At 36.0% G+C, this 14116-nt stretch overlaps 1 long non-coding RNA gene and 1 pseudogene across 1 annotated transcript; both read right to left on the bottom strand.

Moving 5' to 3' along the window:
* Window positions 1–244: 244 nt before the first annotated feature.
* LOC113326343 lies at window positions 245–11215 on the bottom strand (annotated as a pseudogene).
* Window positions 11216–12441: 1226 nt separating this feature from the next.
* LOC113326669 lies at window positions 12442–13721 on the bottom strand. Its single transcript, XR_003348466.1, has 3 exons — window positions 13641–13721; window positions 13095–13162; window positions 12442–12576 (listed from the first exon to the last, which is right to left on the bottom strand). It is a non-coding gene; the product is annotated as an uncharacterized LOC113326669 (long non-coding RNA).
* Between the last annotated feature and the right edge of the window lie 395 nt (window positions 13722–14116).

Below are 14116 nucleotides of genomic sequence, written 5' to 3' on the forward strand. Positions count from 1 at the left end.
TGTGAAAGGGGAAGTCTTTGTCATTTCAACTCTAGACCTAATTTTCTTTTGCAGGTGTAGAAAGAGTTCTGCAACTACAACTCATTTGGAGACTTAAACTCCATATTCAACTTACAAGTTCAAGTGCATGGATAATGGAAAAAATGTGAAGATATTGAACTTGAATTAATTGTGATATGGCCAACTTCTGAGTAAAATTAGAACTTGTAATAATCAGTATGAATTTTTTTACAAAATGGCCTGAACTTATAATCAGAACCCTTCAGACATGCTGAAAGGAAACTGGAATTCCTCTGTCTGCGATTCACCAAAGGCACAAGAACTCAACAGTCGCAGTTCGCAAGATTACTCGTTCGAATTACATTAAGCTATGGATCAATAATTACAAATTTATGATATATATGCATATATAAGTAAAATTATCATAACTTTCGATCCACAAAGGATCGCCAAAAAATGTGAAGTAGCCATCCATGCTTGCAAAAAAGAATGCCCACATCCAAACCAATTACCTAGAACATCAGTTTCTTGCAGTCTGGTGCACCACAGTAGCACTCCATGTGTTTAATCGTTCCTTCTTTATCTACAACACTATCCACGGCATACCCATAATCATATGACAGTTCCTACAGAAAACATATATGGAAATCGGTAACTTTATATTACAACGATAAACGCGTAAGAAAAAACTCTTAAACGTTGGTAAAAAAAAAAATTAGGATAAAGGCGATTACCTGGAGTGGAGGAATGTTCTCAGCTGCAAACAACACAATCCGAGCGAGCTTTACATCATGGTGTTCGGTCAACACGCATTGCACAAACAAATTTGGTGCGCAGCTGTGGTTGATATACCTCATCACATTTCCTATTGTTCCAGCATCTATGCAATAAGACACTTCATCATCACCTTTGTCCAAGAAAGCACTTGGACTGATTGACACATCTCCCCGTCTCCTCTGTAAGACAGACCAAAGAGACTAAATCAATAGCAGCATACATACGAATTACTACGTATAACAAAATACAAATGGTAAAAACTTCAACTATACAACAACATCTTGATATTAGTAAAACAGTACCTCCCTTCCGTCCAACCCTTTGATTGTCTGGAGGCAATCAATGTCGAAAATATAGAAATTTTCTGGATCGTTAACCTCATCAGTCCTCTTGATGACTCCAATGTATTCACATACAAAAGCACCCGAAGGAATGAAGTCCCAAGACCGTACTCCCCATCCTTTCTTTGGAGTACGGTAAACCTATAAAGCAGCACCAAAACAAACAGCATTGTAAGGCTTTCGAATAATAACTTCATAAAAAACAGCATCATTCAGAATTGGGAAGAAAATTGCATCTAAAACAACATAAGTACAAAGCAACCTCAAGGCGGTATTTCAGTCCATGCTGAGATGTTCTGTTCACACAACCAGGTCCACACCCGCAAGACGGTCCACATTCATATACAACATCCTTAGCTTCAATCAATCTGAAAACAGAAAAAGATAAGATTCATCAGTACAAGGTGCATTGCATAAGAAAACATGTACAAGTCAACCAAATGGAAATTCTGATCTACTTTGAGAAAGTGAAACTATTTTACCTGCCACCATCTTTAGACACATGGAAATTCAGAACCATTAAGCTTTGCGCAGGCATATTTACTTGGATCAATACAGGCTCCTTTGCAATTGCATCCATACAGGGCATTTGTGGGAAAGTTCACGCTTGCAGAAACTTGGGCAGTGGTGATATACGTCGAACCTTTATCATCAAAACCCATTAGATTCAGTATCATACTGTCCAATAGCCATTCAAGGACAAGCTGAAATGGAAAGATGTATCTAACTAGGTGCTTGTTATGCATTTGATATTACCTGTTGGACCAACAGGCGGGTCATCGACCAAATTGGTTGCTGGAATCGGAATATTTTCTTTGCCCCCACTAATATCTTTACAGACCAACCTATGAAACAGCAAACTTCATGTTAGTTACAAAGCAATGACTATTAGAAGTAGAGTAAATTAAAGTCTAAAATTTACTAGTAAATACCCCGCGTATATCAGCTGCGCATTTAGGAGCTTGTGCTCTAGTAAACATAACCTGTATAGAGAATAAAAGAACGTAAATTCTAAGTCATGGTTAGAAACTAAAGTTACGCAACTGAATTTGGATGTTGATATGTTAAGACAGAGACATATACCTGGTTGGTAGTCAGTATCGGCTGCCCCTCAAGGCGTTTGAGACGGTACTTAAAGATTGTGTACCCAGAAACACCTTTTTCAGCCCAATACCCAACAACCTGCAAATTACGACCACTAAAATCATTAGTCATACATTTATCCGCTGCACAATGAACTTTGCAACAGTTATTATAACTTATAACCCCAGCCAACTGAATATGCACCATGTGAAAGCCCTGCCACTTACTGTAGTTTAGACATTTTTACTGATAAGAAAAATAAAAACGTAATTGAGAACTAAAGCAGTTAAAGTATGTCAGTTTAAAGAAAAGAACCTAATATATGATCATGGGAGTATTTGAACTTAACTTTTGAACGAACACTAGATAGGAAATAAAGATTGACAAATAGAACGACATTCATGAGTAGATAGGTGATTCAATGTTAGGACTGAAGTTACTCACATTGTAAAGACCATCATATGTGTAAACTTTTCCGCAGTAACTACTAGAACATTTCAGTCCACAAATAACTCTGACTGGAACTTTATGATCTATATTGTTCCGCAAGGTAAAATAGCAAGGAGAATTACAATAGCAATAAGTTTACTTCCCGTTATAGTTGCATATCTACGATAAAATTCAAATTTGGTTAAAATAAGAATATGACTAACCTTGAGAGCCAAATTGCCACGTTTCATGACTTGGTCAGCTATTTGAGATTTGTTGCCAAGTAAATCATTTCCACCTTGCCCAGTGTAAATAACATCATCTGAATTATCTAGATCATCTTCATACTGTCCTGACAGCACAATTGAAACTTTGATGGGGAAGGTCCAGTTCTTATATTCTGCCTGTAGCAATAGAAACAGCAAAACATGATAAATTGCTAGAACTTGAACAAAGTCATTGTCACTAAACCACGGATATGCAATGTAAGTAACCAAATTTGAAACTGAATTACCATTTTTTTGAATTTTCCGACGCCCATATAATCTATTCCATTTAACCAATGGCTGTGAAGTCCTACAACAACCATTTCAGCCCTTGAATAGAACTGGTGCCCCACATCAATACCTGCAACATGAAAAGTAAAATCATCCTATTCTATTCAAATTCCATTGACCAAAAAAAAAAGTAGGAGAAAGAGTGGTGCATGTGTGAGTGGAAACGAACCTGCAAGGTGACCGGGTCGTTTCTGACGGTTTAGAACAGTATTCTTGTCCAGCATCTGACAAAGAACAGAATAAGAAGTTAGAAGACATCTGAAATGACTAACTTCTTCTGGCGCTGATTTCCAGCAAAGTGTATATCTCAAATTGCGTATATAAATTTCTAAGAAATGAAAGATTCACTTGCCTCAGTTACTGCCTTTAAATCTGGGCGTTTGGAAGGTCTTTTCTCAACTATTTCACATTTCCCATCACCTTTTTGCACCTGCATTTGCCATTACAGTAAAGTAGTTTAATACTAGAAGTAAAAGCAACTAGTAGATCATCCAATACTAATTCCTTACTGCTACAGGATCATCTACACATCGTGCGGAGGTGTTCCTCCCGTAAATACATTACAATCCAGTTTATTCTATCCAGTGATAAGACGATAAGTAACATGAAAATGCACACTCATGAGATGCAATCAAGGTGCAAGCCATGCTTCTATGCATTAACTTAGATAAGATAAAACATCGAAGGCAGTAGGACAAGTTTGTATGACAATAAGGCCCGTAATCAAATTGATAAGCAAAAGCATATTTTCATCAATTTCCCTGATTCCTTACAACTACAGCAGCACTAGTAAATTAACCAATATTGATTCCTCGTTGGCAGCAGGATCATCAAGACAAATATCATCTGACATTAACTCATGAGACACAATCAGCTAAGATACATGCAACATCGCAGGTAGGACATGTTTGTATGACAATTCATGAAAATGCACACTAATGAGACACAATCAGCTTAGATACATTCGACATCACACGTAGGACAACATCACAGGTGAGAGGACAAGTTCATGCTAGATTCAAGGCTCTAAGGCTCTAAGCATATTTGTATGCCAATTCATGAAAATGCCGAAAACTGATGGCATGCTTCTAAGGCTCTAAGAATTCACTTACATATGTACAACATCGCAGGTGAGAGGACAAGTTCATGCTAGACTCGAGCATAGTCATAGCATCACATCAAATAAAAATTAATCAATTTTCCTTAAATTTGTGGAAAATTTTCAATCCAAACTTGTCCAACCTGCACCAAACAAGCCTAGATGCATTACATTCTAGGAGGATTAAGTAAGATGAATATGCACACTCATGAGGTACAATCAAGATGGCCTGCTTCTATGCATTCACTTACATACCATGTACCACAGATACTAGGACAAGTTCCAAAAAAAATTGATAAGCAAACCAAATTAGTCAAAATTCACATTAGATTCAAGCATTTTCATCAATTTCCACATAAAACACAACCAACTCCGCTTGAAATGCATCACTAAGCGTACCTTTTTCTTTAAAACTTTTCCAATGTTTTTAACCCTGAGCTCCTCTTCCTGCACCAACAAATAAACATGAGCAAAATGTTTCCAATAATCCCAAGAACCAAATTAGTCAAAATTCACATTAGATTCAAGCATTTTCATCAATTTCCGCATAAAGCACAACCAACTCCGCTTGAAATGCATCACTAAGCGTACCTTTTTCTTTGGAACTTTTTGAATGTTTTTAACCCTGAGCTCCTCTTCCTGTACCAACAAATAAACATGAGCAAAATGTTTCCAATAATCCCAAGAACCAAACATCCAAATCCATAGTCAAAAAATTGTACTAATAATCAGTAAATCACCGTTCTAATCAACAAAATTAATCTCTAATAGTAAACCCTTAAACCTCTGATACTGATTTCTCATAATCAAACCAAAACAAATCAAAAAGACAATTTTAAAAACAGGGTTAGATAGGATGTTTACCTGAACAAATTGCAGATAGTGTGAGTTGAAAGCCCTAATTGTTGCTCTAACTCTGGCATAATCACTTTTCTCCTCCCCTGAACCCTTTTCAACAGATTCTGTACCCTTTCTAACCGATTTCAATGCCGATTTTGTACCCTTACTAACCGATTTTATGCCCTTTCCAACCGATTCTGTACCCTTTTCACTTCCAACCTTCACTTCGTTTTCAAAATCAGCAGCAAAAACTTCACCCAAATCACCAGATTCACTGATTTCTTCTCTTCCTGACCTAATTTCTTGGAAATCTTTACTGGTTCATTGTTTGGTTTACTGATTTTTCTCTTCTTTACTACTTCTTCTTCTTCTTCGTACTTTCTGATTTCTTTAACTAGATTTTGGATTCTTGAACTCCTCCTCCCTCGTCCATTTCTACTGTGTAATTTTGAAGAATTTGAAAGGGTTTTTTTTTGTGTGTGTGTTTTAGGTCAAAGAAAAAGGAAGATGAAAAGGGGAAAGGATATGAGAAGAAAGGGTTAATTAAATTCTATAAAGCGAGGGGTAAGACTTGTAAAATGGTTGAAATTCTCGGAATTTGGTTCGACTGACCTAATTGTACGGGATTAGGCGGGCAAATTTTGAAATTCAAAATAAAGCAAATTTTTGAGTTTTGTCTCTAGTGTTTTTGTTGGGAGTAAAATAATGTTCAAAACTTGAATCTTGAATGGTGTTCTTCGTGTGGACTGTGAAGTGGTGGTGCATCTTCCGAGAAAAATAATAAAGATGAGACTAACAGCCTTTTAATCTTAGGAATCCAATTCTTATGGAATGCGTCCAATTTTTTTAACTGAACCGGGCAAATAAATATTATGTAATTGGGAATTTTAATTCCTAAGAATCCAATTCCCTCAAAAATGATAGATTTGCATTGGTCCAATGATGCAATGGAATTGGATTCCGGGGTAATAACAAAGGTAATCAAATTATCTCAACCGAACATGAATTTTTTGGATTGGAATCAAATTCCTTGGAATCCAATTCCAAGAATTGGATTACCTCATAATTCAATTCCTAGGATTCTAATTCTCCCAACCGAACGGGCTATAAGGGTATTGTGGTAATGCCCAAATAACAGAGTATGAGACCAAGGCTCTTTTCGGGATGAATGATCGTAAAATTTTGGCAGAGGCCAAAAGGTATTGAGCCTGCTGGATAGTTTGTTTTCTTTTTAAAAAGTCGGGGTACAAAAAAAATTTGGAGATAGTCCCGTGGTTCAGCTTAGAGCAAGTCTTATGGTGGAATCCAACCTATTCCAAGTGTGGAAAATCCATTGAATGTCAAGTCTAATGACTTTCAAGTTGGGGTCTTCCACAGAAAATCCAAGCAGGGTTCCATGATTTGGTGGAATGGTCCGTGGAGTCCATGGAAACGCTAATAAGAATAGCGTAAAACGCTATTAAGAATAGCGCGCTAAAAGACAAAAAACGCTATTAAGAATAGAGCTTAACTCCATTAAGAATAACGTTTTTTTTTTTTATTCGTAGATTTAAACTAAGTTGTTGAGAATTTAACGGCTGAGAAAAAAACTCTATTCTTAATGGAGCTAAGTTCTATTCTTAATAGTGTTTTTTTAGCGTTATTAAGAATAACGTTTCTATTATTCCACCATTACACTTGCGCTTCCATCCACAATTCCAAATGCCGAGGTGGCGTGGAAGATGGATGGATTCCACCATAAGACTTGCTCTTATAGCTTACATCCGCGGGAGAAGAGAGACAATCATATTATTGTGATGTGAATACAATGGAAGCTCCGAGCACTAAATAGAGGTTCTGGGTGATATACTCTTGCCATAAATTACCACTGTATACAGGGAAAGAATATCAGTGAAATATATGGCAGTACATACAAGGAAAGATAATTACTATCACCGATTCTCTTATATTCTCTTCTGGGTACATTATTTATATGTCCCTATTTTTGACACCCAATAAATATATCTTTATACAACAATAAATATATCCCTACTTTTTAATAATCTTTATCTATTTAAAATTAAATTACCTTAATACCCTCATCCATATAATATTTTTCTATATTTCAAAAGGGAACAAATTTATTCCACTACCACCTCACCACCACCACTAGCACCAACACCACCAACATTCAACTACCATTCCACCACCACCGTTCAACGACCACCACCTACCAACCGCCACCACCACTCCTTCAACACCACCATTACACCACCACTAGTCCTCCACCACCACTAGTCTGTCGCCGCCATCACCAATAGTCTGCCGCCGATACCACTGATTCAAATATTTTTGTATCAACAATAATAGTTGATCCAAATAAAAATAAAACCGACAGTATAAGTTGATCCAATTTAGGAGATCAACATTGGTAGTTGATCAAAAAAAAAGGATCAACTTTCATTGTTGATCCATGTAAATAGAGTGAACTTGGCGTGAGTCGAACACGCATCATCTGACATGGATTCAGTCATGCTACCATTGCACCACAAGTTCAACATTGGGAGAAATTTATATGATTTAAACTACAAGCATGATTAAACTTATCCAAGGAAATATTGTCAAAAATAGGAGTTGAAAGGATCAACAACAGTATTTGATCCCATAAAAAATTGGGTCAACAACCGTAGTTGATCCCATAAAAAATTGGGTCAACAATAGCAGTTGATCACATAAATTGAATCAACAACAGTAGTTGATCCCGTAAAAACTGAAGTAAGTAGGCTTACTGAAAGGACAATTAGCATACCTGGAACACCATCAACAAATGCAACCAAAATCACACCCAATTTCCACCACAATCACACTCAAACTCCACCACCAACATCACCACAGACATCCAAGTTATTGGAGATTTTTAGGGCTTCTTATACTAAACTGATCCAGTAACTTTATTTCCGTGGAATCGACATAAAATAAATTTCCAAAATCTATGCAACCAAATTAAAAAAAATAATACATATTGAATTGATTAATAAATCAAACATGCAAAGATCGATCTTTCTGAAGCTTCAACTTGAAATTCTGAAATTGAAAACCTAAAAATCAAATGGATCTGGTTTCGAAAATCAGTTTTTAACCTAAACAAAAAAGCTTGAACATATAACTGGTGATTGATCTGTTGATAGTAGCGGTGGACGTGGTGGAAGTGGTTGTGGTGGAGACGATATAAGTGGCGGTGATCGACGGATATAGTGGTTGGGTTTGATTGATTTTTTTTCGACTGAGTTATTAGAAATAACGAAGAAGTTGAAGGAAGGCTAAATAGGGACATATGAAAATTATGTTTTTAAAGAAATTTTCAATTATGTCATTACGGACATATGAAAATTATGTTTTTAATGAACAAGGAACTCGGAGCAAATACCAAAAAAAAAAAAATACTTCATCTATAAAATGATAACTTTCAAATTCTTACAAATAGATACAGCAATAGCACTCCATGTTGTTGTAAAAGAAAGAAAAATGGGAAAGAGAAGTCAGTTGAAGCACACCAAGCATATTTCAAGTAACGCAGTCTCGGAATCTTACATATGAGCCTATAATAACTGCAAAGAGAACGAAAAGGGCAATGGCAACAAGAAGGGAGTTTCTCGGATTATACAAGCATCTAAACCGGTGCATACGCACCGGCTGTTTCGACAGTGTCCGCATCGTTGCGGCCAAAGTTGGGTTGGTAGCCGTAATATTATCATACATAGGTGTCATGGAAAACGCGAATGAAACTTAAGTAAGTGTTATCCACAAAAAGCTATAATATTGTTACTGTCATGATCGGGTGCTTCAAATACATGTTTATGCATAATCGGTGCAGTGCTTTGTCTCATATTATCTATTAAGTCATCCCTACACCTTGACGCTGTCACCGGCACGATGTTTCATTTATTTGTAGGGGAAATTTAAATGTGTTGTCCTCCCACCTGGTAGGAATAACGATGCTAACGTCTTCCACAGATATGCTTTTCCCCTGCCACCGCTTCCAAAGACGAAAAACTCGCCCTTCTTTTTTTCTATTGCATTTGTTACTGCATGAAGCACCCTTTTTGTTGCCGAATGTTGATTCCATGTTGTGCTGTAAGAATTCAAAAAGTTGTATTCTGTTGTACTACTCTTCTTCAAGGATGAGTCAGTATTTTGTTTTTTTTTGTCTTGAAGAGTCGTTCTTTTTTTGTGAGAAAAGATTATGATTTTATTAATGAAATAAAAAATGCAGAATTTAGTTACAGAGTCCCCTCATTTAGTTACAATTCAGTTATACTTTCCTTTCCATTATCACTTTCCAGTGTGTTTTGAGTTGACTGAATTGTATAAATTTGAACCAGTTTGAAGTTGATGTCCATAAATATATGGTGCTTTTAACTTCATCAATTACCACTTTAGCTTTTCTTCCTCTTTTTCCTTCCATTACCCTTTGGTTTCTTTCATTTCATACTACTCAAATGATAGCAAATACTGTTAACAAGGGTCGTATCTTTCTTCCCCTGTTTATCCCTTTCCTTAGTTTCCATGCCAGCATTTGATGTTCCATGTCTTTGGTCTGAACCCATTTTTGATTGAATCCTTTAATGAAGTAGTACAGATTTCTGAGGCATATGGGCAATGCAAAAAGATGTGAGAAATTGTTTCCTCCTCTGTTCTGCAGAAGTTGCATCTTGAGTTTTGGATTTCACATTCCCTTTTGATTAGGTTATCTGCTGTAGCAATGGCATTTTGTAACACCATCCACATAAATAATTGTACTTTAGGAGGCACAAATTTGATCCAAATGCTTTTATAAGAGACTTGAGATACCTGAATCATGTGTTGTTGGGTCTTCCGAGCTTAGGGATTCATAGCACTCTTTGGCAGAAAATTTGTCTCCAAATTTGCAGGTAAGCTCATCTGAGTTGCTGTTCAAAACTGGAGGTGACCCAATGTGCAGTATTAGGTTCATGATATCTTGAATTTCCTCCACTGTTGCATTCATATTGAATTGCACATTCCATGTACCATTTTGTATCATTTCCTTAATGTATCCATCTTTATGTGTAGCTTTTTTATAAGCAGCAGGAAATGACTTCAGGTTGTTTGTTACTTTCCATTTATCTTGCCAAAATCTGACTGATGCTCCATTATTTATTATGAGAGTTGTATTCTGCTCAACAATTTGTCTTGAATTTTGTATATCTTTCCAGAATCCTTTGCCATGAAGTGCAGTTTGGGTTTTAGCCCATAAGTCATTATCTTCACCTTTTACTTTCTCCCTTATCACTTTTCTCCATAATGCTTGTTTCTCCTTCTTATATCTCCAAGACCATTTTGCTAGTATTGCTTTATTGGTTAATCTGAGGTTTCTTACTCCCAATCCCCCTTTTTTCTTTGAGATGCAAACCTTTCTCCAAGCTATCCAATTTATTTTCTTTTTTTTCTGCTGATGAACCCCAGAGAAAGTTCCTCATGATTTGAGTGAGTTTCTTTTCTACACACACAGGCATAGGAATGATAGACATGAAGTAAATAGGCATGGCTGCAAGAGTGCTTTTGATTAGGACCAATCTACCTGCTTTGTTGAAAAATTTACTCCTCCAAGGTGCAAGTTTTTTCTGAACCTTCTCTATGATTTCATCCCATATTATTCTTTTGTTACATGTTGCTCCTATAGGCATTCCTAAGTATTTGTGAGGTAGCTTCTCAATTTTGCAGTTTAGGATCTCTGCACAGTCCTTGACTTTATTGTCAGCTCCAATACTCACTACTGAGCTCTTCTGCAAGTTGACTGCCAATCCAGTAATGGCTATTATTGAAGAGTCGTTTTTGGGAAGGAAGCTTTGGAAATTCTTAGAGAGACCTGTTAATTTGGTTTATCGATTTATCCATTTCAAATGAAAATAGTTTTCTTTATGTTCATCTAAAATCTCAAGATTTTTTGTTGTGCAGAATGTCATCATATAATATTCTCTCCAATGTCGGCTCCACAGTTTTTCTGGATCTGTAATTTCGCAAAAGAGTAACAATGTTATGAACATTTCACTCAGTAACTTACTGGTTTCCCAAGTTTCCTCCTCTTCCATCGCGTCATGCCATTATTTGTAGTTATCTAGTAAACCCAAATCCATTCACAGTCTTAATTTCATTAAAACTGCGCCGACCTTTTACTATGTGGATCAACAAACGCATGTAGAATCTCTCACCCAATGTTGGATGTGCATGATAAAGCCTTCCAATCCTTCTCATCGAATTTCTTCTAAACCACTTCTTGTTCCTCTTGTCCCAGACCCATTTTGTTGGAAATTATGCATAAGTCAACTCCCTTGCATCTTCGTATTTTCTATTTGCCTTAATCCACTGTATGAACTTCGTATCTCCCGCATCTATTCGATTAAACCACCACGGACAATTCTTTGTTGTCTCGAAATATGATTTTTGGTTCACCTGGTAAACGAAAAGATAACCTCTCTACACTCGGATCTCTGAACTGGATCTCAAAGTGGTATCTTTTTTTTTGATGTTTCTTCAATACCGCCGTACCGTTTTCTTTGCATAAATATCTGACCAACCAATTTTGAACAAATATCTGACCGTCCAATTTTCTTGCATATTTCCACATTGTTGGGACTGCCATATCTTTTCCTTCGCTTGGTAATTTTTCAATCAAGTTTCTGTTATATGGAACCACCCATCTAGGTATTTTCCCCTATTTTTTGCGGCGTGTATATCATTTCTCCTTTTGTAAACTGAGAATCCCCTAGTATCAATCATCGTCTGCATGCAAAATTGTTTATTTTTTTGTATTCTCAATTAGAGAGGTTGCTACTGTATTTGAGATGGTCTGTGGCGTTTCGTTGATTTTGTAGGACGTAATTTGAAGAGATGCGGCTAAGGCCCAACCCATGGATAACCCATAACATGAGGCCCTTAATTAAAAGAAGTTTAAATTTAGGCCCCGAATTATTAAAAGACACTCATACCCTTACATATATTGTCAAGCCCCAAATTAAATAAAATTTAAATTTAAGCCCAAAGTTATTAAATTTAGGCCCAAAATTATTAAAATATCGCGTGAATGTGTAAACAGAAGTTACACATGCATATGCCATGTGTATCTAGAAGTTACACATCATTATGACATGTGTAATGCAAAGTTACATATCAAAAAATAGACATCAAAAAGAATGCATACAAAAAGTACATGTATTATTTTAATATTCATTTATAATAATTTCTTAGCATGTGTAACTAGAAGTTACACACGCATCTGTCTAGTGTAATTGAGAGTTACATATGCATCTATCTTGTGTAATTGAGAGTTACATGCATCTGTCTAGGCCCAACAACCGCTGCTAGCCACCACCACTGCCTCCTCATCCTCCTCCAAAACCTGCACCTCCACCACCACAAATAAGCCACCAGCTTTTATGAAGTTATCTGCAACCTGAACAATAACAAACAAACATATTTTATGAGATTAAAAGAAAGACATACAAAACAATGCATAATCACTTTCGAATGCATGTGACTAGTATAATTAGGAGTTAAACATACATATAAGGTTAAATGTACTTATATTCAGAGATGCAAAAAAACAATTTTGTTATTCATTTTTAGCATGTGTAACTAGGACTTACACATGGATATGGGTAGTGTAACTGAAAGTTACACATGCCTGTTGTATGTGTAATTAGGAGTTACACATGCATAGTGGCATGTGTAACCAATAGTTACACATATATAGTGGCATGTAAACTTGAAATCTCTTTGTACATATAAAGCAAAAACACTAAATATTCAACTTACAGTGCAACAAGGAAAATTATTACATAGTAATTTACTGAATCATCTTGGTAACATCCAAAATCACCTAGCCTAATTATAGTTGAGTAATGTAAATAATAAAAATATTTTAAGATATAGGGAAAAATAGGATAGGAAAATGTAAGAAAAGAACCGAACCTGGCACAACTTCAACTGCGTGACGCATGTATTCCAGATCTTACACTAAGACTTTTCAAGGAAACTACCTTAGCATTGCGAGCACAAAAAGACACCAAATAATTCGAAAGAAATGATATTTCATCAATTACAAGTCATTACTCAAACAACATTTGGTTATAATGGAATCCCCTGATTGTTGATTCCAAAAGACCACTACAGCCATAATCTGAAAAACAAGCCAACACCTAACTTTTCTAAATGTTCTCAACTTTTATAACATAGTTTTGTAGTACAAAGTTCTAGTATAACACATCAATTCCTATTTATGCTTTTTTATAACGTCACTCCTAATAGAAAAAATATCTTGTAGGACTCTGTCAAAAAATAAAAGGTATTACACATCCAAAAAAGGTCAGTAAGGATACAAACCTGAAACTAGATACTGAAAGATGAAAGTCAAGTTATCAAGAACACTTACAAAACCCATGGATAATATCGAAGTTCATAAAAAAAAAAAGTAGACAAATTGAGCTCTGAATTCCCCATTTTAGCACTGACACTGACCTGAAATGTATTGGTTTTCCATATAACCCAAAACATAAAAGTGCATCTTCAGTTTCGTCCAAGACAGTAAGCCCTCATCCTGCACTTCAAAAATAAATTACAATTAAGAGATCAGTTGCAATAAGAACTTAAGTAGATGTGTAATACGACTTGTGTAACCGGAAGTTACACATGCATATGGCATGTGTAATCGGAAGTTACACATCCAATTTGATTGTGTAACTAGTAGTTACGCATTCAATTAGTATATCCTCGGACATATACTGATGATCACCAACAACAACAACATATGGCATGATTCAGTCTATTAAAAAGAGTAGTATCTTACTTCACTAATGCTAAATAAACTAGGGATACTCGAAACCCAAACCATGCATAATTCAAAATTCACAAATCTCAAAACGTTAACTCAAAATGTTAACTGCAAGGTCTACTCATTGAATGAGTAGACCACATCAACTGCAAGGTCTACTCAA

The sequence above is a fragment of the Papaver somniferum genome, unplaced genomic scaffold (genome assembly GCF_003573695.1).
Source record: "Papaver somniferum cultivar HN1 unplaced genomic scaffold, ASM357369v1 unplaced-scaffold_10, whole genome shotgun sequence".
NCBI classification, from domain to species: domain Eukaryota; kingdom Viridiplantae; phylum Streptophyta; class Magnoliopsida; order Ranunculales; family Papaveraceae; genus Papaver; species Papaver somniferum.